Source organism: Solea senegalensis, linkage group LG9, assembly GCF_019176455.1.
Source record: "Solea senegalensis isolate Sse05_10M linkage group LG9, IFAPA_SoseM_1, whole genome shotgun sequence".
Classification (NCBI taxonomy): domain Eukaryota; kingdom Metazoa; phylum Chordata; class Actinopteri; order Pleuronectiformes; family Soleidae; genus Solea; species Solea senegalensis.
In genome coordinates this window covers 2911193-2924331 of record NC_058029.1, presented here as the reverse complement: position 1 = coordinate 2924331, position 13139 = coordinate 2911193, and the positions used below count along the sequence as shown (strand labels likewise).

The 13139-nt window shown below is 38.5% G+C and overlaps 1 protein-coding gene across 1 annotated transcript in view; it reads right to left on the bottom strand.

Annotated features, from left to right (window-relative positions):
- The window catches only part of LOC122774666 (DNA-binding protein SATB1), a 64853-nt gene extending 55545 nt beyond the window's left edge, over positions 1-9308 (bottom strand). The window contains 1 exon segment of the mRNA XM_044034135.1: positions 9156-9308. The gene's annotated coding sequence lies outside the window, so the exon portion shown is untranslated.
- Between the last annotated feature and the right edge of the window lie 3831 nt (positions 9309-13139).

The window sequence follows — 13139 nt, the reverse complement described above, 5'->3', positions numbered from 1 at the left end:
AGGTTCAGGGTTTGAACGTCGACTGCTCCTCTGAACATCTGAGGAGGAGCATGATAGATGCAGATAGACGTAACGTTCCGTAATAAACACGTCCACCCAAATCTAATTAGTTCCCCGTTTTTCCGTCGGCCTCTAATACACCGACCGAGCGTGTTTTTCAATTACTCGGCGTGGAATACGGTGGTTTAGAACGTATTCCACGCCGCGCAGGTGTGGGAGGACAGAGAGAAGAAAGCAGGCAGGAGAAAAAGAAAGAACCAGGGGGACGTAATGAAGTGAGAGTCGGCCTCTCCTACGTGCTTAATTCTTTTATAATCACATGAAGTGGACGGAAATAGAAGCAGAGTGAGCGCTCCCTCCTCACCTCAGGCCGCGCCACGGACAGGAGGGCGTGACACGTGTTGACCCTGACCACGACCGACCGACCGGGTTCTGAGCATCGCGGCGTTTACACGCGCTTTCACAATTTCTCATCTTATCTCAACACCCACAGACAAAAAAGTAGAAAAAAAGGCATTTCAGGACCAGTAAGTCCTCATGGAGACCAAAAGACCTGGTCCAAATGAGGCAGAGTCTCAATTTTCTGAGGAACTGGTGAAGTTTAGAGCTAAGTTTTGGATTGTGGTGAAGGTGAAGGGTTGGGGTTAGGTCTCAAATGACTGGAAGTCAATTAGAGCGGAAACAATTACTCGATTAATCGTTTTTTATTCATGATTAAAACAAGATTTCTGATTGTTTTCAGCTTCTTACGTTTTCTGACATTTTAAAATGATCGACAGCTCTAAGGTCAATTCAGTGTCTTAGGGTTTGGGTTGAACAATTCATCGGAATTTGATCAAGATCGCAAGATCGGACACTATCAACAATTACAATAATTTTAGATGAAATATCATCCTGATCGTTACACAAAGAAAGAAAACTATCTTTGTTTCTCACAGATTTGCACAAATATCACACAGTACTCACTGTAAATATGATTTTTAAATGCAAATTACACAGAAAATAACCATTCACCGCTCTTATAGCAAATCATATCGCAGTAAGATATTCTTTTTAAAAATCATTCAGCCCTGGTTGAGGTTATGTCACGTTAAACACAATTTTTGGGGATTTTAAAAGAAACGTAACATTTTAAGACTAGTAAGTATTGTGTCTGCGAACGTAACAGAAGATAACACTGTAGTTATTAAAACTACTGATTAGGATACTAATCTATCTATAGATTAGTGTCTGAATATCAACATTTTGTTGATAATTTTACTCTTAAACTGCATGAAATGTTGCCTTTTTCAAGCAATTTCATTCCCTTTTGATTTGGATATTGCACTGAAGTACAGTGTCATTGCGATTTATCATGCCCTCATACGTCAGAAGACTGAAAATAATTCTTGTCAAAACACAAGGCAGCACCACCTACAGGCCTGGCATAGAAACTACAGCCTTAAAACAATCTTTTTGACATAAAGACGTTATTTCTTTTTTCACAAAGCTTTGTAAGTGTGGATTAGACAGTTTCACCTTATACTTGACCAGGTGTTTCAAACTATAATGACCTGAGGGGTCACATGGGTCACTGGAAGTGGTGGGTCACATGACAAAAAACCCAACTGCATTCAGGCAGGTGGGGTGAAATTAATTTAACGATCACGCTATGTGTGACGATATGAATGAAAATGAATCGATAAATATCGCAAACAAACATTTAAGAGGCGGGCCGTATGAAACCGATTCAGAGGGCCGCATGTGGTCCGCGAGCCTCGAGTTTGAGACCTCCACGATAGACAGTTGAAGCGTGTCAACAACTGCAACAAAACCAAAGTGATTTCATTCCAATTTAGTGCAAAAACTGCATTAACTAATGATGATGTACATTAATTAATCTGTGGATTATTATCCAGATTAATTGTTTCGTTGTTTGGTTCAGAAGATGTGAGAAAATGTTGGAAAACCCCTGTATATTATATTCACATTTAAGAAGCTGGAAAAATCAGAAACGGATGAATTGACAATTGAAAAAAAATAGCCGAAGTTGCATAATCTCCATCTTTATCAAATTATAAAATCAATTATTCCCAAGAACAAACAAACAACCAATCAACAGGCAGCAGAAGCAGAAGCTGTTTTTGTTTCCACCGCCGCTCGCTGGACCGCGGTCGTCACATGAGCGAATAATTAAACTCTTAATTTCAGCCTCGTGGATCGCGACAAATAAACGGTTAACAGAGTTAGAAGGACAGTGGTGTGTGTGTGTGTGTGTGTGTGGCAGAGGAGGTGAGAAAGGTCACCACCTTCCTGCTGCTGAAGGTCAGCGAGCTGCGAGGAACCTCCTGAGGAACGTGAAGGTGACGCCAATGGTGTGACTTCCCCTCACAGTGTGTGTGTGTGTGAGAGAAGATGGAGGGAGATGAAAGGAGAAGTGGAAAGAATAGAATAAATATCATCAAGGCTTAAAGAGAGAAGTATTGAATTCCACGTTTTAATCCCTCGTCAAAGGAGGCGTCATCCACCCATCCAGTCAACAAAAGAGTTGATAAGGCGAGTGTGTGTAAGAGTTTCCTCGGTGTCTGTAGGCGGGTATTAACAAGCTGATCTGAGCGGCGTGAGCTTCCTTCTTAAATCGCTGCTGCTGCTGCTGCTGCTGCTTCTTCTTCTTTTTGCTTTCGCCCGAACAAAAGGATTTTCACACACACACAAACACCCTGCACAGATTGGAGGAAGACAAGCGTCGTCTCCACAAATCAAAAATATTTTAAATTAAAAAATTTATTCTGCGACGTAATAATGTCATTTAAACTATAGTGTGTGTGTGTGTGTGTTTCTGAAATGATATTTGTTTCAGGGAAGCAAACAACACAAAAAGACACGATGGACGTCTAAATTTCATCTTCTAAAGGTTTGGAGAAAGGTGCTTGGATTTTGGATAAAGTGCTTGAAAAATGCACGTCCCACCTGGACTTTACCTACATGAATATTATTAAAAAAAAAAACACGTGTCTTACTCGTTATAGCACAAAAAAAAATAAATCTATTTTCAAGCATGTGTGTGCCTTAAGGTGCTGGAAAAATACCTGGAAAGTGCTTGAATGTAAGAGGGCTGATATTGAGGGAGAAAAAAAACAATAACAAACATAAGGAGGGACGCCATATTGTCACAGACGCGATGGACGTCAGTTTGTTTTCAGTTTTAATGTCATGTTAAAAAGGTTTGGAAAAAAGGTGCTTGGATTTTGGATAAAGTGCTTGAAAAACACCTGCACTTTCATCACGTTTTTATCAAGTGCTTCAAACAACAACTAATTGGCTATTTTATATATATTATTCAAAAAAACATGTTTTTTTTATTTATTATAGCACAACAAACTCTCCGTTATTGTGATGAATAATCATTGTTTGAGCATGTATGTGCTTTAAGGTGCTGGAAAAGTGTGGAACAAGGACCTGGAAAGTGCTTGAATATAACAGGGTTTTATAGTGAGGGGAAAAAACAACAACAAACATAAGGAGGGACACCATTTTGTCAAAGACATGATGGACGTCGGTTTGTTTTTACAGTTTAAATTTCATCTTCTGAAGGTTTGGAAAAAGGTGCTTGGATTTTTGAATAATGTGCACTGCTCCTCCAGGACTTTATAGAACAACATCATCTCTATTATTGCAATGAAATCATTTTTGGGCACGTATGTGTTAATATTAACAGCTTAAAGGTGCTGGAAAAGTGTGGAAAAAGGACCCGGAAAGTGCTTGAATTTGACGGGGCTGATAGTGAGGGGGAAAAACAACAACGAACATAAGGACGGACGTCATTTGTTGTTTTGTTTGTTTTTCAAGGTACTTCACCTTGATTTTACATGTTTTCAAGGTTTGGAAAAGGTGCTTGAAACAGTGACTGTATTCTGCTTTTCAGACAAGCAGCTAATGGATGAAATAGTTTGCTTATTAGATGAAGGAAAAGTGTGGGAAAAGGACCTGGAAAGTGCTTGAATTTGACAGAAATTCAAACATAACGAGGGGGCGTTATTTTGTCAAAGACGCGATGGATTTTCAAGGTGCTTAACATTGTTAAAAACGCTTTTTCAAGGTTTCCTCGTTCAATTATTAGATTTTTATATAAAAAAACATGTTTTTTAATCGTTCCGGCGCAACATCTTCTCGTTCATTGCCATAAAATGAGTGAAATAATCATTTCTGAGCGTGTATTTCTTCATTTTAACAGCTTTATCAACCTGGAAGTGTGGAAAAAGGACCTGGAAAGTGCTTTAAAAACACAAACAAAAAAAATCCAATGTGATGCTTTTATCACTAAGCCAAGGAATCTGGATCAACAGTATGCAAAGCATGTGCCAGACTCAAAGCAGTCCAACATGCTGGGACAACATAACTCCCAGCACCACTACCGTCCTCCTCCTCCTCCTCCTCTTTTTATTATTTTAAATAAAGGAGTTTACAGATAATGACAAAACGAGCTGTAACACACACACACACACACACAGGGTGGCACAAGGCGGGGGGGTGGGTTTTACATTTTTAAGCTGGAATGCAACCGTCATTATTAAATAAAACACACCAACTTTACTTTCACCGCCACCTAAAAACGTGTCGCGACATGTCGTCAACACTGGGAATCATTGTTATCTCTGTGTGTGTGTGTGTGTGTGTGTGGGGTGGAATCCCCAAAGAGCCACACATTAAAAAAAAAAAAAAAGAAAAAGGGAGCGAGACAGGCCTCTTATTTACTGGCGACAGTCTAATAAATACATTTGCTGGCAGCTAAACAGGTATTTACTCCGCTCTCCACCACAGGTATAATTTCACTGTTTGCTGAGCTGTTATTTTTGCCTCAGTGATAATTATCGAGGCGGTTAAAGAAAAGACGATTAATGGTTTTAGCGCGAGATATCAGTCTCTCTGCAGAGAGCGAGGGAGGCGAGGGAGGCGCGGCGCACATCTAAACAAACTCCCTTCTCCCTCTCCTCCTCTCTTTCTGTCTCTCGTGCACCGACAGGGTTTCTTTTTTTCTTTTATTTTAATCGTCTGTAATAATCTGCGGAGGAATTCAAAGCAAAGGGGAAGGACGAGTTACAGGGAAATATCAAAATATGACAACAGGTTTCATTTAAAGACCAATTATCGGAGCGACAAAATCAAAGAGTACAAGAGTAAAATGAGTGTTTTTTTACGTTCTTGTGAACAATCGGAGCGATAAAATGTATAAATCGCGTCCTTCGCAGCTCAAATTTGGTCAGTTTTATTTAAGTTTGTGCAACTTCAAGTGAATAAACACAGAGTTAAAAATTAAAGGCCTGAAATTTAAAGTTAGGTTTTGCCCCCAAACTAGTGATTTACTTTGGTCCCAACTTAAAAAAATGACATGAATCAGTCATTTTTAATGACATTTATTCAACTTAAAGTGACATAAACGCAGTAAATCAAGTCAAATACACTTAAAGATTAAAGGTTTGTGTTAATGTGACTTAAATTGTACCCAAACTACTTATTTACTTCGGTCCGACTTAATTAAAATGACCGATTTGTGTTGTTTCTTTTTCAGTGTGTTCAACTTAAAGTGACATAAACGCAGTAAATCAAGTCAGATACACTTAAAATTTCAAGGATTTAGTTAATGTGACTTAAATTTAGGTTTGTTTTCGCCAACAGCCTGAAAAAAACTACTTTAATCGGTCATTTTAATGACATTTATTCAACTTATAGTGACATAAACGCAGTAAATCAAGTCAGATACACTTCAAAATTAAAGGTTTGAGACAATGTTACTTAAATTTTACACAAACTTCAAAAAAATAACTTTAATCAGTCATTTTTTTCACCTTTGAGTTTGAGTTAAGGTTACTTAAATTTAAGATTAACTTTCCCCAAACTAGTGATTTACTTTGGTCCGAGTTAAAGAAACCACAACTTTATTTGGTCATTTTAAAACTTTAATTTATCGAGTTATAAGATCTACTTTGATCTACTTTAAATTTGACTCTAAATACGACCTCACTTCATTTGATAAACATTATTATTTTACTATAAATGTTTCTGTTACGACGATGAGGAGAAAATGAATATCATTTCCTGACGGCGACAAAACAAATGAAATCACGACCTCTTCTCTCGCGCTAATCGGTCTCTCGAGGTCACGGTGACGAACTTTAACTCCGCCGACGCTCGACTGCAGCTTTACACTTAAGACGTAAGTTAAAGTGTTTTCAAACATCCGGTCGACCCCAGCGCGGCGGAAGTGAGCGTCTATTTTCTTTCTTTCTTTCTTCTGTAATTTAAAACGGAGAGAAAAAATAACTCTGTTACCAACATCACGCGCTCATTTCCTGCCACTTCACTTACTACAAGTACAGTAAAACGCTGCGTACGCTAGTTTCGATGAGTTGTAACGGAAACTCATCATTTCAGAAGAGGGGAGAGAGAGGGGGAGAGAGGGGGGAGAGAAACGTGGAGGTGTTTTCCCAGATCTCTGTCTCTGTCGCTTCCCAAGTGTTTTATCGTAAGAGCGGCGAACGCGCGGCGACAGAACGCGTTCAAATGAATTCATTACGCGCTAATAAGCTGTCACAGGCGTGAGAGAGCGCGGCTTCACCGACGCCGCCGACATCACCGTCGTCGCTGCTGCTGCTGCTGCTGCTGTTTCTCTGATTCTTATCATTCCTGTCAAACAAGTTTACGGAGAGACTTTTCCTTCTTTTTTATTTTTATGCCAAAAAACCAGAAAACAGGAAGCCCCAGTTTTATCTTAATAATCTTCTTTTTTTGTTAATTCGTGCCACTTTCAGTGGAAGAACAACACTGTGAGACGCTGAAACTGAGACGTTTACAAGAAGTGACACAAGGCGGCGTGAGACAGGAAGGACGCCGTGTCTCTCTGTGTGTGTGTGTGTGTGTGTGTCAGCGTTGACCGCCGCAACAGATTTTGCAAAAGATTAAAAGAAAACAGCGGCTGCGGTGAATGGAGTCGTTGTTAACCTGGTTTTTGTTAGTGTTGTTGTTGTTGTTTGAATCCGACCTCCACGCTCGATCTCGTGACCTCGCGAGTGAAGGAAGGAAGACGTGTGATTTTAAGGAGGAAGTGATCTTTAATTTGTGGGATTAAAACACCCACATTTAATCTACTTTAACCCTAAACAGGTCAGATTACGCCAACACTATAATCCCCCGGTCTCCTATAATGTACATTTGTTTTTACTGTGGTTTAATTGACGATCACAAACGAGTTTATCTCCCTCTATAAACTTGAGTTTTCCACTCAAAACATTTTCTTCACATAATCTACTACATTTATGACGTTTGTTGGATTATTTCTGCATAAGAAAACAACAAAACGCTGATTTTCAGGCCAAAAAACGACAACATTTTGTTGAAATGAATCACAATTTATCTGTTACTTGTCGCAGGTCACGACCTCTGACCTCTGCACTGTGACACGCCGTCACACGTGTTACATACATTTATGCTCAGCCACCGCAATAAAGCAGATATTAAGGTTTCATTCACTAATAACTTTATAGTTATTAAATGAAATAATACACATTCTAACTTTTCCAGGTCATTTCTGTCTATATTTTCATTTTTCTGTTATTCCTTTCCAACATAAAGCGCTGATTTCTGCATAAAATCAACTGAAATCTAGTGAGATTATGTTAATATTAAGTAAAAATAATGCATTTATGTGTTTACTTTTGACTTAAATTCTCTGTTTATTAGCTGGTGCTGCGACCTGCACACTGTATATGTTTAAATATAAAGCAGCATGCGCGGAGGAATGACTTCAAACAATAAAATAAGGCACAAATGGACAAAAATGCTCATATTGTTTCAGTTTTTAGTGCATTTTTTACTATAATTATTTGTTTTTGTTGGGTTTTGTTGCTGTTGTGAATTTGAGTCTCCACTAAGACACTAAAGCAGATATTATTCTTTAACGTTACGTGTGATTGGTGTAAATAAGATGCGTTTGTGTGTGTGTATGAAAATGTGCAAGCGAAACCACAGGACACAGAGTGCCCACACACACACACACACACACACACACACGATTACGGAGGCGATACATCTTCTCACAAGTGACACACACACACATTCACACTCACACACTCATCTACCTGAAATTACTTCATCAGCAGTAACACAAAAGCCACAACAAGTCGACTTCTCCTCCGTCACAAATCAAAATATTTCTCTTTCCTGTTCTTCTTCTTCTTGTTTATATATATATATATATATATATTTTTTTTTTAAATAACCTTATTTGCACCAACGTCGGTGCACACAAGTGTGTGTGTGTGTGTGTGTGCGTGTGTGCCGTCGCCATAAAAGTCCTGAGGCGAGTTGACACGTAATTAAATAGTAAGTATATGGAGAGAATAAATGAAGTGGCTCTAATGGCCCCTAATAAAAAAGTAGTAAAAAGTAGACGGCGGGCAGTTCAGGCTGCACCATCTACAACTATATATACACACACATATATATATATATATACTGTGTGTATACACACAATTTAATTATTATACATTTAATTACAAAAAAAAGTCTAAATAGGATTCCAAAAATAAGAAAATAGTGAACTTGAAAGCTTTTATCACCTTGTTGCTAAACTCATCGGGTCAGTGCAGCGGTGAGGCATCAGCTCATCACTTCTTAAGTTTGTTCCACAGTAAACACAGTGATTTCTTTTTACATCATTCGAGAATTTATATTATGTTTTCTGGATTACGCGTATTAAACGTGATTAAATTTGAATAGTTGTCTCATTTGTTGCCCTTTAACACATTAGAATCATTAAAAAGTGAATTATTTTCAGTTTATATGAATATGAGAATATGATTATTTTAAGGTTTGGGGAACATTTGGTGCACAAAACAAGTAAAATAATATCTATAATGGTGATTTTTAACATTTTTAACATTAATAAGTGCAATAAAGCGTCTTATTCTTAGTTTTTTTTGTTGAAGTGAATTATTAAATCTTTATTTGGACTCGCGCGGCCGCTTTTTAAGAGATTTCTGCGTCAGAAATATGAAATCCGGCCATAAAAACACGTATTTACACGTAAATTACGCACGGTTTTAATGAAAGCGTGAAGAGGAAGGAAATGATGTAGTGATGTGGTGATGACAGGGTGAGGGAGGTGAAGGAGCTCGTACCTTTTAAAGTCAGCAGTCAGCGCGACCTCTTGTTTTCCATGAAAAGTTGAGCCTCCTCTTCTTCTTCTCGTCTCTGCGCCACGACGACAGATCCAAAAATAGTCAAAAGTCTGCGTGTGTGTGTGTGTGTGTGTGTGTGTGTGTGTGGCTGTCTCTGTGTGGTCACAAAAACAGAAGAAGTCAAAAGTCCTGAAGAGAAGGAAGGAAGGAGGAGGAGGAGGAGGAGGAGGAGAAGGAGGTGGAAGAAACCGCACACAGGCGGAGGAGGCTGGAGCTGCGGGAGCGCACAGACCCGTGGATGCGAGCGAGAGCGCAGAGAGAGAAGCGTGCGCTGCGGGGGTGAAGAGGAGAAGAGAGGAGGAGAGAGGAGAGTGGCGGCATGTGAGGAGGGCTGCTCTGAGAGGGTGGCAGGTAAACGAACCGCCCCTCCCCGTTTTCTGATGCTCAAATCGATGATTTGCCAGCTGTGGCGCAGCTTGTCTCATTGCCCCACTTTGGTTTTTACAGCCGCTCCTTCTCTTACGCGCTCATCTCCGGGGACAGAGGGGGGGGGAGAGAGGGAGAGAGAGAGAGAGAGAGAGGGGAGGAGAAGAGCCCTCACACTCATTCATTTTCATATTTACACGCCACATGTTTGCATGTCAAGAAGAGGAAGTGGAAGAGAAACAAAGTCCTTTACGCGCAGCGGCGGCAGCGGCGGCGGCAACAGCGGCAGCGGTGGCCGCAGCGCGTTGTTTTCGATAGCAAACGGCGCCGAGCCAAGCCGTGCTCCCTGCTGCACACCTGAGCCGAATATCGAAGCGCCTCACGTGCGAGCTCTTTATTAGAGCAGGTGGTCGTGATTAGTGGCGGGAAAGTTCTCGAGAAAATGAGGAGAGGTTTCGGTGCGGAGACGGAAAAGAGACGCGCGCGCCGCGTGCGTGCCGTTGTTTCTCCAAACACCAGGAGACACGAGTGTGTGTGTGTGTGTGTGTGCAGTGAACACGTTAAATTTCATCACTTCATATCTACACACACATTATGACATTTAAGACTCAGAGTGAAGGCCAATCAGAGAAAAACAGACTTAAATACAAATATTTATGGGATCATTTAGATTTTTTTGGACACGTTTAAGAACAAATAGCAGAGACCGAACTCTTATTTACACACTGTCTTCATGTATTTGTGCCTTTTTAATTGATTTTTCTTTAAAAAAAAAAGAAGAAGAAGCTGGAACTACATTAAAAACAACAAACCTACAGCATTAATGAGCAGCTTATTCCTCTCTCTCTATATATACAGTATATATGTATATATATCAACTTTCAGAGTTTTGAGTAAGTGAAGATTCCTGTTATTTGTCCATGTGTTCTTGTATAAATGTTTCCTCACAGATTTATTACAAATTTAATTACATATATGTATTATATATAATCTTATATAATCGTCTTTCTGCATGAATGATCATTTAAAGCTGGATTTTTATGTCGAGTGTGGGTTTTTTCCGTGCATATTTTTAAACGTGTGCATGAACTCGTGAGCTCCATTTACACAAATGTATTCTCATTTGGTCGCGTGTGTGTGTGTGTGTGTGTGTGTGTGTGTGTGTGTGTCATGATTGACAGTTTACATCTGTGCACTCACACACTAACTGTCTCTGCAGTGGCAGGTGTGCAGGAGCCCACAGGTAACGCAGCTGTTTACTCACAGTGTGTGTGTGTGTGTGTGTGTGTGCGTGCGTGCGTGTCACTAAATAATAACACACTGATACATTTTTCTGCTTAAAAATAGAACAAGTGCGTTTTTAGACACACACAAGAGTTTTTACAAATAAAATTCAGGATAAATTGATTTAATTCAACTTCAAAATGAGAGTAAACTCAACTTTTAATGATATTATTTCTGTTTCATTAAAAACAGAGATAATTTGTGTCAAATTGTCAAATTAACTTACATTTATACACAATTTCAACTCAATAAGTTCATTTGTACAAGCTGTTAACTCTGTAATTCGATTTTGTTCTTAATAATCTGCGTTAAATGAACTAAAACACATTAACCGTTTAAGAAAAACTTAACTCTTTTTGCATCAAATTAACACACATTACAAGTTTCTTTTAATGGACAATATGTTAAAGTAACTTTTTTTTACTTTACTGAGTTAAATGAAGTAAACTATATTAAACATTCACATAAACTTAGTCTTTTTGAGTCAATTGAATTTACATTTGAGTTAAGTTAATCCAAGTTCCAATCCAATCCCAAGGAAATGTCAAAGTCATTTACATGAATAGATTATTTCAATACTTTAACTCAAATTGTACAAATTATTTAAGTGAGAATTACTTGGAGAAAAGGATAATCTTGTTTAAGTTAAAATATTTCGACTCATTAAGTTACAGTAAATTCTTAAACTGACAATTCCTTTTCCTGGTACTTAATCTGAGTTGAATTACGTAGAACGTAGATTAACCATTTAAGGGAATGTCATTTACATTTAAGATAAATTAAGTTGTACAAGTTGTTTAAGCGAGAATAATCCGAGTGGAATGAACTACAGATTATGTATTTTAAGTTGCAGTTAGTTCAGTTAAGTAGTTAGTTAAGTTCAGTTAATTAAGTTATATTTCTACACTATTTTATGACTAATTGATGAGTTAAATGTTTTCATTTGATGCTCGGAGTTAAAACAACTCACGAAAACGTACTTTCTTTTGTTAAAGGATCATAAAATCGTCGTAAAACTCCTATTTACAGCTTAAAATGGAGGAATTCACTCGTGTTGTGTTTGACACTGATTACGCGGACATTTGAGGTATTTATTTAAGTATTTATTGTCTTCCTCTGGGATGTATCGATGAGTGCACACAGACACAGTCCGAGTCTTTATTGTAAGCCCGTGCGTTTGCGTACTTCTCCGAAAAGTTTGATTGTTGTGGTTTCAGTACTCCACAAAAGTTTCATTATGAGGCGACCGAGATCTGCATTTCAAACACACACACACACACACAGTGACACACACACACACACACACACACTCTCCTGGGAACCTGAACGTGGAGAAAAGTTCCCAGTAAAAAAACAACTAAAAAACACATAAATTCAAATACTTTCTTTCTTTTCTTTTCTTTCTTTTCTCAGCATCATTATAAATTCACGCTGTGTTGAGGATGTTTTCATCATTACGGACAAACAGCTGCTGATTTCTGTGTGTGTGTGTGTGTGTGTCTGTGTCTCTGTGTGTGTGCGTTTGTGTTTTATTCAACAATTCATCCTCTGTCGCCCCCAAATGAGCTGCTGCAGTTGACACTTGACACCACAAGGGGGACGAGTGAGCCTCATGTTGAGGAGCGAGAGCACAGAGACGGTGAAGAGTAATTAATAAATGAAGACGCTGTGTTTTTATTTGTGTTGTTTTCAGGCGTAAAAACGTTGAAGTGGTCGTGGTTTTTTTAAGATAAAGATAATTTAAGATAAGCCAAATAATATGTGTGAGAAATGGAAAGATAAATGACAATAGCTTCACTGGAAACAGTATATTATACAAGTAAACTCAGGGAAGACAAGTGTTATAACTTAAGATATCAATAATATGTATTAAAATAAGTACTAATGATACGATATAATAGCAATATATCAGAGGTAAATGGGTGAATGTCATAGTTTTTGGAGGTATATGATGTGTAATGTGTTTCCTTGATGACCTGGAGGTCACTTGAGTGTCTAGCTTGGTCAGTAATGGGTCAACAAGTCAAACTTTTTGATAAAAAGGATGATATTTAACAATAATTTCAAAATAAAAGTGCTTGTTTTGACACGGAACGATGACTAGTTCACAATATAAAACGTATTTCTGATGCAAAATTGATCCATGAATAAATAAAAACATGGACAAATAACTTTGATTACACATGTGGCCCGCGGACCACGAGTTTGAGACCAACTGGCTGCCACTTGAACATCACTCAATATTTTTTCATTTGAATTTATAAGTAGAGATTT